The 20,017-nt window shown below is 41.7% G+C and overlaps 1 protein-coding gene and 1 non-coding gene across 14 annotated transcripts in view; one reads left to right on the top strand and one right to left on the bottom strand.

The window, feature by feature from the left end:
• GARNL3 (GTPase activating Rap/RanGAP domain like 3) overlaps positions 1-20,017 on the top strand; it is a 164,738-nt gene that overhangs the window by 51,095 nt on the left and 93,626 nt on the right. The gene's annotated exons all lie outside the window — the stretch shown is intronic.
• On the bottom strand, positions 17,744-17,850 carry LOC147362513 (U6 spliceosomal RNA). The gene has a single exon (XR_015137529.1). It is a non-coding gene; the product is annotated as a U6 spliceosomal RNA (small nuclear RNA).

The following is a 20,017-nucleotide window of genomic DNA, read 5'->3' as shown; positions in this document are numbered from 1 at the left end:
GTCTTGCAGTCCCTGTGTCCACTGTAGTCTATTCATTCTTGGACCCTAATTTCAAATTCCAAAAAGAATGCTATGGATTGGTTCCGCAGGTCCAGTTATCTATCCCTGATTCGAACAGTTGAGTTCAAGGTAGGGTGGTGGTTTGGGGGGGTGTCATGTGGTATAAATGTGGCCTCCTAGACCCCCTCAGCAAAGTTTGTGGGCAGATTCTCTTTGGAAAGGATATGGGGAAGAGTCAGTTTCAAAGAGCATGAGCTGAGAAGGGAGCTTCAATATGTCTATAATATTTCCTCATAGAGCAGATGATTTAAAAGCTCCATCTAAAAGCACCTGGTTAAAATGTCATCTTCTGCAGGTGGACTGTTATCCCTGGCACTTTTTTAAATTCCATAAACAATGATATGAATTATAAACCCTCTAAAAACAGGAATTAAGGCTCTTGATTTACCACTGTGTCCCTCATACCAACCACAGTGCTTAGCTTTAGTTACTTAGTAAAAATTAATTGAATGAATGAATGGTTCAGTTTGGTTGGAATTAGAGAATAGCCTAACCCATCAAAAATAAAGAAAGAAAAGGAAAAACAAGCTTCTATGATTTCCCCCCTCCCCAATATAGTTAGACTCATCAGTTTGCAGTGCATTCCATCTGAAATGTTTGCCGTTTTTCTTCTTGATGAATTGAAAGTCTGGTCTCTCGTGGCAGCATTCTAAGCAAGGCACAGCTATTACCCCATTGACCATTCTTCATCACTTCATATCGAAATCTGTCAGGAAAAGCATAAGATTATTTGTAGCTTTTATTGATCTTTTCTTGGCCTTTGACTCAATGGGTAAGAAACTGATGTGTTACAAATGATGAATGGTATGGGCACCATATGGGCCTCTCCTTTCCAAGCCCAGCTGCTGATCCTCACATAAGCCCACATCTGGGTAATTCTAGGGAAGCCACGATCTGCAGGTAATTTCAAATCCAGGATAAAAGAGGAGGGTATGTTGTCCATTGGGCTTCGCAGGTGGCACTAGTGGTAAAGAACCAGCCTGCCAGTGCAGGAGATGTAAGAGACTCAGGTTTGATCCCTGGGTCCGGAAGATCCCTTGGAGGAGGGCATGGCAACCCACTCCAGTATTCTTGCCTGGAGAATCCCATGGTCAGAGGAGACTGGTGGGTTACAGTCCATGGGGTCACAAAGAGTCAGACATGACTGAGGCAACTTAGCACACATGCATATTGTCCATTCCTTTTTAAACTTGCACTCAAATGAGTCAAGCCTGCATTTGGACCAGCTGCCTGCTCCCCTGGTATATCAAAAAGAAATGTATAAATGTCTCTCCGTGAGGATAGCATGGTTTTGTTGTTTTGAACTCAGAGTGGCCTCAAAGGATACCTGGCTATACTGAGTACAGCCAGAAGAAAGGTTTGTCATGAACTTGATTGGCATCTGCAGATTTTAATATCTGAGGTTTTGACTGTGTGACAACTTTTGAAGTCTAATATATAGTCATTTGTATTTTTGCTCAGGCACGAACTTGAATTACGCCTGTGGGACTGTTGTGTTTTAGATGATTCTTGGCTAATGAGTGATTTAGCTGCCTGCCCAGCATCCCTAATACAGCACAGTTTTGTTCTCTATTCAGGGTTGAGTAGGCTTTTTGTTTTCAGAGGCATTCTGTGGGAGAATTATATTCTATGTAGTATCACCAAATTGAGAAATGAGTGAAGGTTCCAGAATATCTCCCCTAGGAACATCAAAACATCACGACTTCTGTCTTCTACAACTAGAATCATAATTTTGGCAGATGTTCTCTATTTAACTGGCTTATATCTAAGGCTTTGATAGCAGGTTGACTCATGTAGGTACCGCAAGACATAACATTTATCTTGGAATTATCAATGAGCTGGGGCTTCCCAGGTGGTGCTAGTGTAAAGAACCTGCCTGCCACTGTAGGAGACAGAAGAGACTCAGGTTCAATCCCTTGGTCAGGAAGATCCCCTGGAGGAGGATGTGGCAACCCGCTCCAGTATTCTTGCCTCAAGAATACCATGGACAAAGGAGCCTGGTGGGCTGCAGTTCATGGGGTTGCAAAGAATGTGAAGCAACTTTGCACATATGCGTGCATCAGTGAGTTAACATGGTTAGAAACTATGGTGCTCTTTTTGATATTTCAATGCCTTTGTGGATGATTGGTAATGCTTACATTGAACATTTTCCAGGCTAAAATTATTGCAACCATTTTTAGTAATGCAGAACTTTGAGACCTTAGTCATGTTTATGTGTTAGAATGGAACTGGAAATCTTTTATTATGTTTATTAGTTTTGCTGTTTATTGAATGTTTACTATGTGCCAGTCAATGAGCTAAACACTTTTGATTCATTTACCTATTCTCCCAAACGACCATCGGCAGTTTTTTATTTCATCACACACTGTGGCTGCTCAGGAAATGTTGGTGGACATTGAATGGATTCCCATTTATCAGGTGATCTCAGAGAGATCCCACAGCTAGTAGAGGTAACACTTAAGCCCAGATCTGTCTGACTCTAAGAGCCCCTGTACTTAATCTCTCAGCCTATGAGCCTAGGCTGTTTTATAAGGAAATTGGGTTGATTGTTAGAGCACACATCTCTGCCCTTGGATGCGTGCGTGCTAAGTTGCTTCAGTCGTGTCCGACTCTGTACAACCCTATGAACTTCAGCCCCTCGGGCTCCTCTGTCAATGGGATTCTCCAGTTGAGAATACCAGATTAGGTTGCCATGCCCTCCTCTAGGGGATCTTCCTGCCTCAGGGATCAAACCCATGTCTCTTACGTCTCCTGCATTGGCAGGTAGGTTCTTTACCACTAGCACCACCTGGGAAACCCATCTCTGTCCTTAATCAACAGCATAGAGTAGCTCTGCTTTAAGTCTTAGCTGAAATATATAATTTCAAACTCTCTTAGGTCCAAATCTTAACAAATGTTTGATTTTAAGAAGAATGTTCAAAAAAAATTACCTAAGAAATGTCTGTGCGATAAATGTTTTAAATTTAATTCCTGGTTTAGGCCCAACCATAACGTAGCTACAAACACTTGGCCCGCACTTTAAAGGGACCACTTTTCTTGGCCCCTCTTAGAAAAGCAAGAGTTTTTCTTGATCTGTGCCCTTGTGTTATGCCTTTAGCTTGCACTGATGGGCATATCAGAAAAGAGCCATGTGACTCTGGAGTGTGTTGCTTGCAAGGAAGCTCTTGAGGATTTCTCGGTCTGTCACACAGTGTCTCCTTTAAGAAAGCCTGTGAGAAAAGTTCTCCCAGGACCAAAAAGCAGCTTCATTGTTAACCTTTTATGCAATGGAAATCCTCTAAATAAATGGACTTTTTCCTCTTTGCTCTGGCCTCTGGGATGCTCAGGACCCTATTTATGGCTTGCCTTGAACAGCCTTAAAGGACTCTATAACAGGCAGCCTAATCTTATTCTCTTGTTTTCAGTTTATTTACCCACACCTAATTTTCCCTTGTTCTAAATTTGTTTTGTATCTAATTTTCTCCTTTGAGTGAGATATCTCAGTAAGATGCTTTAAATCTTTTCTAAAAAGTAAGGTAGAGCATAAAAATATATTTTCTGTGTTCAGCTTCTAGCTCTTAACAGCACATCCTCTGTCCCCCATTGAGGGTAACCTAGTTCACAGAATGGTTTTGACCCTTGTCTCCTCCCTCCCCTACTTTTTGATCAGGGACCTATGACCTATTTTCCTAGGATCAACTACACCTGGGGAGAATTAGCATCCCCTGCCCAGCTATTTGGTGACTGCCTTAAGCACGGAGCCGTGTGTTAATTAGGGTCCAAAAGTCTTCCAAATCAACTAGCTAAACACATACCGTAATAAGAATATCAGACAAGTCCTCCAAGTTTTTCCAGGCAAAATCAACCCTGGAAACAGCCACTCCAGGGATTTTTGGCACCAGTGTGCTCTCTAGTTTCAAAACTAGAACTGCAAACGCTCCACTCCCTCCCTCCGCAGGCCTGGGCAGCTCATGCCACGTTGCTGGTGGCCACACAAGTCTCCCATTCCTGTGTGCCCCACGTCCTCCTTGGGGGTGACCCTCCCTCCTGCCACTGCAATGTCAGCTCAGCTCATAATGTCTGGCTTCTGCACCCTCTGCTGGAACCCTGGGGTCTTTGTTCTGTGACTCCAGTGGTCTTCAGCTGGTGGGATATAGGTCCCTGGTGCACTATAAAAATACTGTCAGGACTTCCCTGGTGGTCCAGGGGCTGAGACTCTTTGCTCCCAACGCAGGGGGTCTGGGTTTGATTCCTGGTCAGGGAACTAGACCGCACATGCCACAACTAAGACCCGGAACAGCCAAATAAATAAATATTTAAACACAAATAAATACTTTCAAATTTTGGTCAGTGTTTAATACAACAGTTTATATTTTGTGTAACCAGAGATACAAACTGTTGGCATACTGTTTATTGGTTAATTCTTCACAGCAAATTGAGTTTTCTACCTGTGATCTCTTGTATACTATGGAGGAAAACTCTCACGTGTGTCTCAGACACCCAGTCTTTCTTGGTGCCTGCTTGATAATATCTATTGCCTCTCACTTCTCACTTGTGCCAAAGTGACCTCTGCCTTACACCAGGTCCTGTCATGTGCCCACCTCAACTTTTAGTACAACAAGCCTTGGTGGTATATATCATCAGTTGTAGCAAAAATAAAATTTAAGCTTGAGCAAAAATATGATATCACCATCTCAATGGACATGAGTTTGAGCAAACTCTGGAAAATAGTGATGGACAGGGAAGCCTGGTGTTCTACCGGCCATGGGTCGCAAAGAGTCGGACACAACTGAGTGAACAACAAATACTGTTTTTATGAATACAAGGTATTTCCTTTTCTGGAAGGTATTTTTAAGAACCAGTATTTACTTATTTATTTAGGCAGGTCTGTGATCAAAGACTGAAGAAGGGAATGGCAACCCACTCCAGTATTCTTTCCTGGAGAGTCCCATGGACAGAGGAGCCTAGCAGGCTACAGTCCATAGGGTCACAAAGAGTCAGACACAACTGAAGCGACTTAGCATGCTTGCATGCATGATCAAAGATGTAGTACTTGGGATTCCTCTGGTGATCCAGTGGTTAAGACCCCAAGCTTCCAATGCAGGGGCCTGGGTTCAATTCCTGGTCAAGGAACTAGATCCTGCATGCTGCAACTAAGACCCAGTGCAGCCAAATAACTTTTTCTTGATGTAGTACTTGGCAGCCATGAACACACACCCAAGGATCTGAAAGCCACCCTTTTACTTCTTTTTGTAGTATTACCTTGAAAAGGAATCTTACCTTTTTGCCAACCTTTCACCATATGGTCTCTGAACATTTATAGCTCTTTGTTAGACCCTCAGAACTAAGTCTAGAACTTTTAACTTATTAGCTGCCTCCTGGCAGACAACTTGGGACAGATTTCCCCAGGGCTGCGGGATCCAGAGTATCTGAGGCTTCATTTGAGTCTCAGCAGCCCCAAGCTGAGACCCTTGCCTTCAGCTTTCTTCTGTCTCAGGGCAAGTCCTGTTTCCTTCCTTCCTACCTTCCATCCCCAGGTGGCAGCTTCACTCTCTTGGTAGAAAGAGAGAAGATCTGTTAGGTCTAAAATTTGCTCCCCTATTCCCCCCACTGGGTGAATTTAGGGAAAATCATGCCCAAACCCAGTGTCACCTGCTGTGACCAACTTACCAAAAAGGGCCTCCAGTTTCATGCCACAACTAATATTCTAATTTTTTTATATTGAAGTATTTTACATATTAAAGCCGTTACTTTGGGCTCCTTTATGTGTAAGAAAAGGATCGTATGTTTTTTGGCCTCAGTCTTTTAATTGGTCTTTTGCCGTTATCTTTATGTTGCAGTGTTTTAAAATATAATCTCAAGCTGTGTTTGCTGAATAGCTGTGAAGACTTTACCATTACTTTAGGAATACATTTCAGCCACTCTAAATTCCCTTTTCGATCCCTGCGATAGTTCTACAAATTCCCTTCTTAATTCGCCTTTGAACGCTCTCCTTTCTTGTTCCCACTAAGCCTGCACTTGCCAAGGTCGCTAAAGACCTTCCTGCTACCAAGTCTAGGTGACGCATCCAGGCTTTAGCTCACGGGCCGCTCTGCGCATGCGCCCTCTTAACACGTTCCCCTCCCCCAGTGTCTGTGCCTCTGCTCTCTCGTGTTTTTCCTCCTGCATCTCTACTATACCTCCTCTGCTTCTTTTAGGGAGTCCTCCTTTCCCGTCTGGTCCTCCCATTTGGATGCTTCTCAGGGCTCTCTCTCAAGACACCTTTCTCACCTGATCTACTCTTCCTCGTGATCTTTCCTACCCTCATGGTTTCAGGTACCGTCTTCTGGCTGGTGACTCACAGATCCATATATTCTTTCCAGGTCTCTATCAACAGCATCTAATGCCATCTGTTCATATGCCCACAGGACATCCCTGTGGGCAACTGAACCTTAAAAGGCCCACTACTGAACTCAGTCATCCCTCTTTACCCTCCCACACCGCTAGGGAATGGCTTTACCTTCTTGCTGGTGCTGCTGCTGCTGCTAAGTCGCTTCAGTCGTGTCCGACTCTGTCCGACCCCATAGACGGCAGCCCACCAGGCTCCCCCGTCCCTGGGATTCTCCAGGCAAGAACACTGGAGTGGGTTGCCATTTCCTTCTCCAATGCATGAAAGTGAAAATTTAAAGTGAAGTTGCTCAGTCATGTCCGACTCTTAGCGACCCCATGGAACGCAGCCTACCAGACTCCTCCATCCATGGGATTTTCCAGGCAAGAGTACTGGAGTGGGGTGCCATAGCCTTCTCCGTTTACCTTCTTAACCATTGCTAATTTCAGAAACCAGGAAATCACCCAAAGCCCACATCCAGTCTCTTACCAAATCCTGTTGGTTTTATATTCTTAATAGATTTCCTGGCTAAGTTTCTCTTACATTGATGTGCGTGTACAATGCCAAACAGTCTTTTGAGAAAAGAGAGAGATAGACATAGATTCATATATATGTATGAATGGAAATATGTATTATGTATTCATGGGACTTCCCTGGTGGCTCAGATGGTAAAGAATCTGCCTGCAATGCAGGAGACCTGGGTTGGATCCCTGGGTCGGGAAGATCCCCTAGAGAAAGAATGACTACCCACTCCAGTATTCTTGCCTGGAGAATTCCACGGACAGAGGAGCCTGGCAGGCTACAGTCACAGGGTCACAAAGAGTCGGACACGACTGAGCAACTAACACTTTCACTTTTCATATGTACTCATATGAATTTCACAACTACCTGATAGTTTTATAGATACTTTTGTTACCCCCATTTTATAGATGAGGTTACCAAAGTCCAAAGAGATGAATTAACTTGTCCAAAGTCACACAACTTGTAAGTTGTTGAGCCTGCCCCTCTCCCATCTTATGCACAGTAAGTTGTATTTATTTAAAAGTTCTGTGATGTCCCCATTGTTACAAGCTGTGCTCCAATGCCCCTTTGTTGTCATCATCATGTGCGCATGCTCAGTTGTATCCAACTCTTTGTGACCCCATAGGCTGTAGCCCACCAGCCTCCTCTGTCCGTGGGATTCTCCAGACAAGACTCCAGACAATACTAGAGTGGGTTGCCATTTTCTCCCCCAGGGGATTTTTCTGACCCAGGGTTCAAACCCATGCTGTCTCTTGTGTCTCCTTCATTGACAGGTAGATTGTTTACCCCTGCACCACCTGGGATGCCTCTAGTACCCCTTACTGTGCATAAAAATCACTTGCGGAATTTATTTAAGATTCTGGCTCTGATTTGGCATATCTGGAACGAGCCAAATAGTGTGCTTTTTTTCCCCCACAATCTTCCATTGTGAAAATGACTGAACTTCTTACAAGTTTATCATTTGACATCCGGGGAAGTCCAGAGACTACTTTGTTTTTAAGTAAAGAAGAACAATAAAGGACTTCCCTGGTGGTCCAGTGGTTAAGACTTCCCACTCTCAATGCAGGGGACCCAGGTTCGATCCCTGGTCAGGGGACTAGATCCTACACGCTTCAACTAAGAGTTTCCTTGCTGCAACAAAGATCAAAGATCCTTAGTCGGACGCTACTGAAGCGACTTAGCATGAACACAAAAATGGCTTAAAACAACGGAAATTTATTCTGTCATAGTTCTGGAGGCTAGGAGTCTGAAGTCAAGATGTTGGCAGGGCTGCACTCCCTCTGAAGGTTTGAGGGAAAAATCGTCCCTCGCCTCTCCAGCTTCTGGGGTTGCCAGTAATCCCTGACATCCTTAACTTGTAGCTGCATCACTCTAGTTTCTGCTCTGCATCACATGGCCTCCTAGCCTGCATTTCTGTATCTACATCACCCTCTTTTCTCTTATAAAGATAGCAGCTGGGACTTCCCTGGTGATCCAGTGGTTAAGACTCCGAGCTCCCAATGCAGTGGGTATGGGTCAGTCTCTGGTCAAGGAACTAGATCTCACATGCTACAGCTAAGACCTGGAGCAACCAAATTAATTAATTTTAAAAAAGAGAGAGAGACACCAGCCATTGGACTTAAGTCCTACCCTAATCCAATGAACTCATCTTAACTTACCTAATTACATCTGCAAAGACCCTCTTTGCAAATAAGGGCACATTCTGAGATTCAGAGGGTAAAGCGTCTGCCTACAATGCGGGAGACTCAGGTTTGATTCCTGGGTCGGGAAGGCAATGGCAACCCACTCCAGTACTCTTGCCTGGAAAATCCTATGGACTGAGAAGCCTGGTAGGCTACAGTTCAAGGGGTCGCAAAGAGGCGGACACGACTGAGTGACTTCACTTTCACTTTCACTTTCTGAGATTCCAGGTGGATGCAAAGGTGTTTGGGGTGGGGGACGAGGATTGGGGTGGGAGCACAAGGAACACCATTCAAGCCAGAACAGTTCCTTTCTGCCTTTTAGTGTTCAGAAAGAAGCCTGTGACAGTTTAGTTTATTTTCTTTCTTGGTAACTTTTCCTATTTTGATCTTTCTCAGACTTTCTTCTTTTATTTTTAAAATGTTTCCCATAGTTTCTCTATGTCTTCTCAGCAATTTTGCCTAAAACATTGCATCTTTGTGATTCTTCGACCCAGGTCTTATGTCATGGATGAATATTTTCTTCAGATGTAAATTTGTTTATTTCTCATTTTCCCTCTTGAAATAGTAAGGAAGGTCTTTTTCTCTGTCCTCTATCACTGCCTTTTCTTTCTCATTATTTTATATTTTGTTCCTCTTCATTCTGGGAAGGCATCTCAAATGATAAACATATTGCTATCTCTGTTTTGTACAATAAACATTTTGCTTTCCTCCTCCAATGAGGATTTTTAATTTTGATCCTACATTTGCATTTTTTGGTCCTCATTTATCTTGCCCACTTTCACAACCTTTACCCACTTATTGTAAAAATTGTCCTCTGTCTTACTGAGGACAACAGCTGCTTTTTAAATCTTTTATTTTGGTTTCATAGTAAAAAATGATGTGCTTCTTTTTTTCAGTTTTCAGGATCATATGTAGCATTACTTTAAATAACTCCTATGTTTGTGATTTTTTTTCCTTTTTATAATACAGAATCTTGAGACAAACACAAAGAGTTATTCAGACTTTTTATTGTCAACAGACAAAATGTACAACTGACCCTGAGCTCTCGTCCTTTTGGGTCCCGCAGCTTTTCTGAACCAAACGTCTGGATGGCTGGTGGTTATTCAAAGCTCCCTGATCACTGTCCAGGGTCTAGTTGGTGTTTCTCTAGTAAAGCTCTGCTGGAAAGGGATAGGATGTCCTCCATGCTTGGCTTTTTGCTTCTCTGAACCGGTGGCTCTAGAATTTATACATATAGCCAGGACTTAGAGGGCTATGGGTAGCAGTCTGGTTGGAAGAGGAATATTAATGTTTGCCTAGCTGTTTACATAAACTTGAGAAGACACCATCTGTGTAAAGAATTGGTTGGAGATTACCAAGGTGAAATCCCCTCATACGCAACCACACTTTGGTGACCACTTGCTTGGCATATTGACAAAACTGTGTCCCCCAGGGTGCTCTGCTACCAGGACCCTTCCTGTCTCTCTCCCTGCCTATGGCCCTTCACTTATGAAGACTGCATTTTCTTTTTATCTGTTTATTTGGTTGTACTGTGTCTTAGTTGCAGTACTCGAGATCTTTGATCTTTAGCTGCAGCACACAGGATCTTTAGTTGTGGCATGTGGGATCTAGTTCCCTGACCAGGGATGGAACTTGGCCCCCTGCATTTGGAGCACAGATTCTTATCCACTGGACCACCAGGGACGTCCTAAGGCTGCATTTTCTAACATAGACTTTGTCTCTCTCCCTGCCCCCATCTTACCGGATGTTTTCTTAGAGAGGAAAAAGAGGTGCTGGAGTGGCTAGAGCTACCTTAAAATGCAGTGCTCATGCAGTAGAAAGATGACTTCCAGTGTTTTATTGTTATTCTTTATATAGATCCAGGGTTTCTTAGCCCAAAGGAGATGGGGAAGAGAAAATAAATTGCCATCCAGCTTTCTGTGATGACCAGAGATTTGTTCTGTTTCAGCTAACAAAGTCAGTGACCAAATAGGTTTCCCAGTTATTCTCCATTGGCCATAGAATAGGTAAAACATGTCCTAATATTCTGGCCATAGGTTGGGAAGTCAGTCTCAGATTCATGAATTGTCATCTTTTGTGCTGAATCTTCCCAAATATTTTACTGGGAATTTGAGTATCAGAGACTGCTAGTCAGATATTATTTTAATGAAGAAGCCAAGATGGATAGATATACTTCGAGATGAAAGGTTAGAGTAGAATACTTGTGCTGACTTACCTCAGATTTCTCAATAGAACAGGTGGAAAAGTCACTGCTTAGAAGAAAATGTGTTTCTGGAGTGATGACTTGGTGATTGCTAAGTCAGGACCAAGATGGGAGATATAATGGGAAGTAAAAAAGAAATGGGTAAAAGAACTGGAGAGTGGTAGTGAGGATCTAGCCATGGTCAAGGAGCATGAGCTTGTCGTAGTCCTAGCCACATGGAAATTTGTTTCTTTGAACAGAGAAGGAGAGAGTGAGAGTTTACTTAGTAGGGGGTGATTGAGAGCTGGGATTTGACTCAGGGGATTGTAAATGCAGTGTTGACGTGAATAACCATAGATCCCCAGCTAACATGTATACCAGAGAGAGCCAGAGTGGGTTTATGTCAGGTACTATGATGACAACACTCTACTAGTGTGGGTGAGAATGGGTTTGGGGTCTTGGGAATGGATGACAAAGTCATGAAGTCAAGTGAGGTCATTAGATTTGAGAAAGCAGAAGGGTGCGAGCTCAAGACATCAGAGAGATCACTGTGATGGATATAGAGTTTGCTGAGGATGGTGGCCAGAGATGTGGATGATAAGTCTGAGCCCAGATCCAGGACCCTGCTGGTTCTTCAGTCAACGTTTATTGTCCTAGTTGGAGACTCTTCTAACTGATTTGGGTACTCTGACACGCACCCTGGTGCTCAGCACTCCAGCCACCCAACCTCCCAAGTCTTTTCCCCGCCCCTTTGCACGGGCAGAATAGGATGAAGGAAAGAGTGGGAGGAAGAGAACACCTGCTCTGACCTCTCCCTGCAGGCAGTGGAAGTGACCAAGAGTCACCAGGAGAAGGAATCCAGTCAGGGGATGGCTGTTTCCACCCATGTTCAGGCGTTATCTCCCCACCTTTTTTTGATGCAAACATTTTGAATCTATTTCTTCCCTTCTGAGTATTTCTAAGTCAGGTGTGTGTGTGTAGGTGTGTGTGTGTGTGTGTGTGTACATGTCTGATTTGCATATGCAGATGGTCTGCTTGACCAGTATTGGTAGTTTTTAAAATCTGCTTATGTTGGAAATCATTTCTTAAAGGTCCTATACATCTTCTAGAATAAATTGCATTATAGTGGGACTTCCCTGGTGGTCCAGTGGTTAAGACTGCGCTCCCAGTGCAAGGGGCCCAGTTCTATCCCTGATCAGGGAACTAGATCCCACATGCCACAACTAGAGTTTGCATGCCAAACTGAAAAGATCCCGAACGCCACAACTAAAACCCTTCACAGCCTAGCAAATAAATAAGTACATATTTTAACAATAAATAAATAAATTGCATGATAGCAATGAGACCTTCAGCTCCCCCAGGCAGTTATCCCTGCAGCATCTGACCTCCCCGTGTGCTCCGTACTTTCTTCTGTGCCGTGGCATTTAACCAGGTTGTGTGTGATTTATCTGTTTACGTGTGTGTATCTGTCTCTCCCACTAGGCTCTGTGCTCCTCTAGGGTACAGATCATGTTGCATTTGTCTTTACAAATCCAGCAGTTAGTACAGGCCTGGGGAAATAGGTTCTCAATAATGTTGGAAGAGCGACAAACATTTAAACAGACTTTCCAAGAGTTTAAATGCAGCATTGAAATGTTTTACTCATACTAGCAATAATCAGGGCCTTTTATATTAATCATTACCATACATGTTATTAAAATACATGTTGTTATAACATGATTGAACACATCCTATGTTCAGGCACTATTCTAGGATCATTCCATGTTTTATATTATTGAATTCTCTCCCCAAACCTAGAAGTGGCTACAGTCATTGTCTTCATTTTATTTTTTGTCCTCATTTTAGAGATAAGGAAAATGAAATTTAGGGAGGAAAAATCAAGTGATTTGCCCAAGGTCACGCAGCTAGTAAGTGTGGAACTGAACCTGATAAGTTGGGTGCTAAAATCCACACTTGTAACCACTCATGTCAAAGAAAGGAGTTGGGGATGGGGGATAGAAATCTGAAATCTTATTTTTAAAGATATAACTTACATAAATGTTAAAAGATCTTTCCCTAGATTAAAATACTGTTTCTGTGACTTATATATACCTGAATGTCAAGTACCCAGTGTGTGATAAGCAGAATCACAGGGAATCCTAGCACTTCTGTAGGTGTGGAAACAGACACCAGCCCAAAGAAACAAAGCAATTCAGTGGAGAGAAGAGCCTTATGTTTCTGAAATTTTATGTATTTGTATTAATTTAGGAAATATTCTCATCTAATTGCCTCTAAAATTAAGCTAATAATACTTTTATTTATAGTACTTAATGAATACCACTTTATTATTCCTGTTTTTAATTTTTTCTTTTACGTTAGTTTGTTGAATCATACAGATGGTTATAAGTGCTTGGAGATTACTTTTTACCAGAAATAAAACATCTAAGATATTAAACACTGTTTAGTGTTCAATGAATCAGTTTGGCTGAGATTGAAACAAAGCCTCTACTGCAGATACTAAATTACATGAATTTCCACCATTTTTAGTGTACTCAACTAGCTGAAGGTGATTCAGCCTGAGAAACTGAATTGATCTTGGTCACCCTGAGTTGCATCAAGGTCCAGCATGTCACACAGTCCTGTCCATTAGAACTTTCCACGACTGTGGAAATTTGTCATTTGCTCTGTCCAGTGTAGCCACCACCTGGGGCTGCTGAACACTTGAAATATGGACAGTGCCACAGAGGAACTGAGTGGTTTTTACTTTATCTTAATTAATTTAAAATTAGATCTGAATGGGGCTAGTGGTCCCAGTACTGGCCAGTGCAGGATCTCTAAAGGAATCCCTTGCAGGGCTGGGCAGAGCCTAACTGATGATTTGCTTTTTCCCTTTTCTCTCTTAGGCTCAGTGCTCCCCAGCACTGAGCCTTTGGTGTATGTGGTGTATGACCAGATTAGAGACGTTAGACAAAACAAAGTAAAATAACATAAAGAGCTTGTCTTTTCTTCTTAACATTACTGATGTTGAATATTTGTTAAGGGACTTCCCTGACCCTTGGTGGGTTAAGTCAGTGGTTAAGACTTCGCCTTCCAACGCAAGGGGTGAGGGTTCGATCCCTTGTCAGAGGGCTATGACTTCACGTCTCATGGCCAAAAAAAAAAAAAAACCACCAACAAACAAACCAAAACAGAAACAGTATTGTAAAACATTCAAAAAAATTGTCCGCGTTAAAAAAATACATATATATGTACATTAATACATTTCCCTGAACTTGTGTACCAAAACAAATACAAAAGAACTCTGCTATTTGCTTCTTCTCTAGGGAAACTGCATTACTATGAGTGAGGGTATGGCTGGCAGGTGAGGACAGGACCCTTCCCCTCCTCAAAGGCTCTCTGAGCCAGGGCTGCCTCTTTGGGGCAGACAACCTCTTCAGTTCTATAGTTGCTAGTATATTCAGGTTTCTTTCTCCTTTTTCAAATAATCTTCTTTATATGTATTTTCCTAGAAATTTTCCATTTCACTGAAGTTTTTGGTAATATTTGCATAGTCTCATATTGTATTCTCTCACATCTTAAAAAAATCTCTTTTCTTTTTAGCAATTATATTTTATTTATCAATCCATATATTTGTGTTTTTCTTTGCTTTTTATTTTATTGAAATATAGTTGATTTACATTATTGTGTTAGTTTCAGGTGTACAGCAAAGTGATTCAGTTATGTGTATTCAGTTCAGTCGATCATCGTGTCCAGCTCTTTGTGACCCCATGGACTGCAGTACACCAGGCTTCCCTGTCCATCACCAACTCCCGAAGCCTACTCAAACTCATGTCCATCGGGTTGGTGATGCTATCCAACCATCTCATCCTCTGTTGTCCCCTTCTCCCGCCTTCAATCATTCCCAGCATCAGGGTCTTTTCCAATGAGTTGGTTCTTAGCATCAGGTGACCAAAGTATTGGAATTTCAGCTTCAGCATCAGTCCTTCCAATGAACATTCAGGACTGATTTCCTTTAGGAATGACTGGTTTGATCGCCTTGCAGTCCAAAGGACTCTCAAGAATCTTCTCCAACACCACAGTTCAAAAGCATCAATTCTTTGGCACTCAGCTTTCTTTATAGTCCAACTCTCACATCCATACATGACTACTGGAAAAACCATAGCTTTGACTAGATGGACCTTTGCTGGTAAAGTAATGTCTCTGCTTTTTAATATTCTGTCTAGGTTGATCATAGCTTTTCTTCCAAGGAGCAAGCATCTTTTAATGTCATGGCTGCAGTCACCATCTGCAGTGATTTTGGAGTCCCCAAAAATAAAAGTCTCTCACTGTTTTCATTGTTTCCCCATCTATTTACCATGAAGTGATGGACTGGATGTTATGATCTTAGTTTTCTGAATGTTGAGTTTTAAGCCAACTTTTTCACTCTTCTCTTTCACTTTCATCAAGAAGTCCTTTAGTTTTTCTTCACTTTCTGCCATAAGGGTGGTGTCATCTGCATATCTGAGGTTTTTGATATTTCTCCCGCCAATCTTGATTCCAGCTTATGATTCATCCAGCCTGGAATTTTGCCTGATGTACTCTGCATTTAAGTTAAATAAGCAGGGTGACAATATACAGCCTTGACGTACTCCTTCCCTGATTTGGAGTCAGTCTGTTGTTCCATGTCCAGTTCTAACTGCTGCTTCTTGACCTGCATACACATTTCTCAGGAGGTAGGTCAGGTGGTCTGGTATTCCCATCTCTTTCAGAATTTTCCACAGTTTGTTGTGATCCACACAGTCACAGGATTTGGCAAAGTCAATAAAGCAGTAAATGTTTTTCCAGAACTCTCTTTGCTTTTTCAGTGATCCGACTGCTGTTGGCAATTTGATCTCTGGTTCCTATGCCTTTTCTAAATCCATCTTGAACATCTGGAAGTTCACAGTTCATGTACTGTTGAAGCCTGACTTGGAGAATTTTGAGCATTACTTTCCTAGCATGTGAGATAAATTCAACTGTGTGGTAGTTTGAGCATTCTTTGGCATTGCCTTTCTTTGGGATTGGAATGAAAACGGACCTTTTCCAGTCCTGTGGCCACTGCTGAGTTTTCCAGATTTGCTGGCATATTGAGTGCAGCACTTTCACAGCATCACCTTTTAGGATTTGAAATAGCTCAACTGGAATTCCATCACTTCCACTAGCTTTGTTCGTAGTGATGCTTCCTAAGGCCCACTTAACTTCACATTCTAGGATGTCTGGCTCTAGGTGACTGGTCATACCATCATGGTCATCTGGGTACTGAAGATCATTTTTGTACAGTTCTTCTGTGTATTCCTGCCACCTCTTCTTAATATCTTCTGCTTCTGTTAGGTCCATACTATTTCTGTCCTTTATTGTGCTCATCTTTACATGAAATATTCCCTTGATATTTCTAATCCTTTTGAAGAGATCTCTAGTCTTTCCCATTCTGTTGTTTTCCTCTATTTCTTTGCATTGATCACTGAGGAAGGCTTTTTATCTCTCCTTGCTATTCTTTGGAACTCTGCATTCAGATGGGTGTATCTTTCCTTTTCTTCTGCCTTTACCTTCTCTTCTTTTCTCAGATATTTGTAAGGCCTTGTCAGACAACCATCTTGCCTTTTTTCATTTCTTTTTCTTTGGGATAGAATTGATCATTGCCTCTTGTACAGTGTCATGAACCTCCATTCATAGTTCTTCAGGCACTCTATCAGATCTAGTCCCTTAAGTCTATTTCTCACTTCCACTGTATAATCATAAGGGATTTGATTTAGGTCATACCAGAATGGTCTAGTGATTTTCCCTACTTTCTTCAATTTAAGTCTGAATTTGGTAATAAGGAGTTCATGATATGAGCCACAGTCAGCTTCTGGTCTTGTTTTTGCTAACTATATAGAGCTTCTCCCCATCTTTGGCTACAAAGAATATAATCAGTCTGATTTCTATACTGACCATCTGTTGATGTCCATGTGTAGAGTCGTCTCTTGTGTTGTTGGAAGAGGGTGTGTGCTATGACCAGTTTGTTCTCTTGGCAAAACTCTGTTAGCCTTTGACCTGCTTCATTTTGTACTCCGAGGCCAAATTTGCCAGTTACTCCAGGTATCTCTTGACTTACTACTTTTGCTTTCCAGTCCCCTATAATGAAGAGAACATCTCTTTTGGGTGTTAGTTCTAGATCTTGTAGGTCTTCATAGAGTTGTTCAACTTCAGCTTCTCCAGCATTACTGGTCAGGGCATAGGCTTGGATTACCATGATATTGAATGGTTTGCCTTGGAAACGAACAGAGATCATTCTGTCATTTTTGAGATTGCATCCAAGTACTGCATTTCGGACTCTTTTGTTGACTATGATGGCTACTCCATTTCTTCTAAGGGATTCTTGCCCACAGTAGCAGATATAATGGTCATCTGAGTTAAATTCACACATTGCAGTCCATTTTAGTTCACTGATTCCTAAAATGTTGATGTTCACTCTTGCCATCTCCTGTTTGACCGCTTCCAATTTGCTTTGATTCACAGACCTAACATTTTATGTATATATATATTTATGTATATATTTTTTTCATATTATTTTCCATTATAGATTATTATAAGATTTTGAACATAGTTTCCTGTGCTATACAGTAAATATTTGTTGTTTCTCTGTTTTATGTACAGTAGTGTGTATCTGGGAGAGGGCAATGGCACCCCACTCCAGTACTCTTGCCTGGAAAATCCCATGGATGGAGGAGCCTGGTAGGCTGCTGTCCATGGGGTCGCTAGGAGTTGGACACGACTGGGCAACTTCACTTTTGCTTTTCACTTTCGTGCATTGGAGAAGGAAATGGCAACCCACTCCAGTGTTCTTGCCTGGAGAATCCCAGGGACAGGGGAGCCTGGTGGGCTGCCGTCTATGGGGTTGCACAGAGTCTGGACACGACTGAAGCGACTCAGCAGCAGCAGTGTGTATCTGTTAATCACAAAGTCTGAATTTATAAAGATATGGAATGCTTCACAAATTTGCATGTCATCCTTACTCAGGGGCCATGCTAATCTTCTCTGTACTGTTCCAATTTTAGTATATGTGCTCCCAAAGTGAGCACTCTTTGCTTTTCAGGATCAGGCTTCCTGGCCTGATGTGTTTATTGATTCTACTGTCTTTCTAAATCTGTAATTTCTGCTCTGATCTTTTATTGATTCCTTGCCCCTGTTTCCCCTGGGTGTATCTCATTGTTCTTTTTGTGTCTTCTAGAAGTTAATGCTTTAGTTTATTGTTTTTATTCTTTCTTGTTTAACAATGAAATCATTTAGAAATATGAATTTTCCTGTAAATACAGCATCTCTCCCATTATCTGTTTTGGTAGGTACTGTTCTTATTGTTGATGTCTGGATAGTGTCCTATCTTAGTTTTCCTACTTGACCCAAGAGTTTTTTCAGATGTATGCTTTAAATTCCCTTTCCGTATCCTTTTGACACTGATTTCTCATTTAGTTGCACTGTACTAAAAAATCATCTGTACAGTTTCTATTGTCGAATTTATTCATGCTTGTTTTCTATCCAGTATTTGGTCAGTTTTTACAGCTTTAATAGACGCCCTTAAAAGGTATGTCTTTTCTGTTTGTACCTTGATAAATTCTGTATATGTCTACTAAATCATGCTTATTCATTTTATTATTTGATTTCTCTGTAATTTCATACTAGTTTTGCTTTGACCTATCAGAGAAAAATATACTAAATCCCCTATTATAATTATAACTTTAGAAACTCCATCTATTTATAATAGTTTTGTCTTAGAATGAGTGTCTATAATTATTATATGTTGGGAGTGAGTAGATCTCTTTACCCATGTATCATTACTTTTAAAATTAGATACTTTTCTCCTAAGTTCTACCTTCTGATTTTATTATTCTCTCACCATTTTCCCCACAACTTACCATGAATACTTATTACTTTGCCTTTCTTTTTCATAATTTATTGTCTTATTGTATTGTTCTATTTTGTTGCTTCTCGCAGCGAATTGGGTTTCATTTATATTCCCAACCCTTGAGTCTTTTCCTTTACCAGGGAGAGTAACCTGCTGATATTTATTGTAGTGTCTGTGCTGTTTCTCTAATGACCTCTAGGAGGAGTTCCGGTCGCCTCGTTAGCCACGTCCTCATTTTACCCCTCTACCTCATTCCATCCTTCAGGAGTTTGGATTTTTATTGGATTGATCCAATAAAAAACATCTTAATGGTCACTGAACTGGTCAGCAGAGCACTTGCAAAGGTCAGAGCATGCTTGGGAATGTCCTTTTTGGACCTTTCTCCCAAAGAATAACAAAGAGCCAGATATATTCCTGTGTGAGGAGACTGGCCAGCTCCCTTCTCTCTGCTGGCCTCCGAGGGGCGAGACCTCAGGCTGCCTGCTCTCTGCTTTGTGTCTGAACCTCTCAGGCTGTTCTGCAGCAAATAAAGGCGTTCTCTAGTTGTGGTCTAGCTCACTAGTAGGGGACCTTACCAGAGAGAGTTGGTCTAGGTAATGATTTAGTTAGTCTTGTGTTGTCTACCCAAAGACCATCTTAATAACACCTGGGTCCATTATTCCTTGCATTTTCCTCCCAGGTATGTTCTCTGTGCTTTTGCTAATCATTTTTCTCTGTTTATCTCAAACTGATATTCTAATTTACTTTTGGGGGGGGCATTTTCTTCTCAGTATCTAATTTTGAATTCACTGTAGTCCCTGTGAGATGCGGTTTCCATTTCCGAATTCAGAAACTGTGCTTTACATCTGAAAGCTGATCACAGATCGTTTCATATTCATAGATCAAGTATCCTCCCAAATTATTACAATTAGCTATGGCCTCAAATTTCCTTTGCTTTTTGTAGTTAATATATTTTCTAGAACATGTGTTCGTATACCTCAGCTCAGTTTCCACATTTTAAATTATGGACTTGTCATAGGTTTAATTATTTTTTTCTTTGTTGTTCCTTGATGGTTTAGAATATCAAAATGCAGTTAAAAACAAGCATATTTATCTGTCACAACTAGCCAAGCATTTTAAGTTGTCAGATGCCTCTGTCCCACATAGTCATGCTTGGAATGAACCCTCTGTCTTCAGTGTGGGCTTGGAGATCTCTCTGGTTTCACCATTGAGGTTTAACCATGGAGATAGAAAGAGCACATGGCAGGGGGCACCCCCTCTCTGAAGGGCTGGGATTCCTGCATGCCTCTGAGACTTTGACCCTCCTGCAAGTGGGGAGATGAAGTCAGATGGCCACCTTGAGGGAA

Source organism: Bos grunniens, chromosome 11, assembly GCF_055505025.1.
Source record: "Bos grunniens cultivar Pamir isolate PY7600 chromosome 11, Bosgru_T2T1.0, whole genome shotgun sequence".
Taxonomy (NCBI): Eukaryota; Metazoa; Chordata; class Mammalia; order Artiodactyla; family Bovidae; genus Bos; species Bos grunniens.
Note: the sequence above shows the minus strand (reverse complement) of the source record. Positions and strands in the feature narration are given on the sequence as shown.